The 495-nt window shown below is 32.7% G+C and overlaps 1 non-coding gene across 1 annotated transcript; it reads right to left on the reverse strand.

The window, feature by feature from the left end:
* Nucleotides 1–312: 312 nt before the first annotated feature.
* On the reverse strand, nt 313–386 carry TRNAI-AAU. The gene has a single exon. It is a non-coding gene; the product is annotated as a tRNA-Ile (tRNA).
* Nucleotides 387–495: the final 109 nt, after the last annotated feature.

The raw sequence follows: 495 nt of genomic DNA on the forward strand, positions 1-495 counted from the left end.
CAGCTATTTATCAAAAGTCAACGAGATTAACTAAGCTGCAACCACAACATACAGAAACGTATCATAAACATATATGAGATCATGAATGGTGATACTCCAATAGGATTATTCAATTTACATTGTAGAAGGATACGTCTTCTTCAAAAAGTGTATCAAAATTACATTGTTAAAAGACTTGTTCAATAGAAAGAGATCGTCTAGTGGATAAGTTACAAAAAGAAAAATAGCGATCCAGCTATTCTTGGAGAAAGAAACATTTTTACAAGTTACAACGTACAACCAATTCATCAAAAGAATTTGTTTTCTAGAAAATGGCCCATGCAGGTTTCGAACCTGCGACCTTCGCGATATTAGCACGACACTCTAGCCAACTGAGCTAATGGGCCATTTGCTTGAGTGTTACAATCATTGGAAATAATGTTAAAAGTTTTGTTTTGGTGGAACTTTATTTTTTTTAGTTTGGTCAAATTAACCATCATTTTCATTTCAATTTAT

Source organism: Camelina sativa, unplaced genomic scaffold (assembly GCF_000633955.1).
Source record: "Camelina sativa cultivar DH55 unplaced genomic scaffold, Cs unpScaffold06661, whole genome shotgun sequence".
NCBI classification, from domain to species: Eukaryota; Viridiplantae; Streptophyta; class Magnoliopsida; order Brassicales; family Brassicaceae; genus Camelina; species Camelina sativa.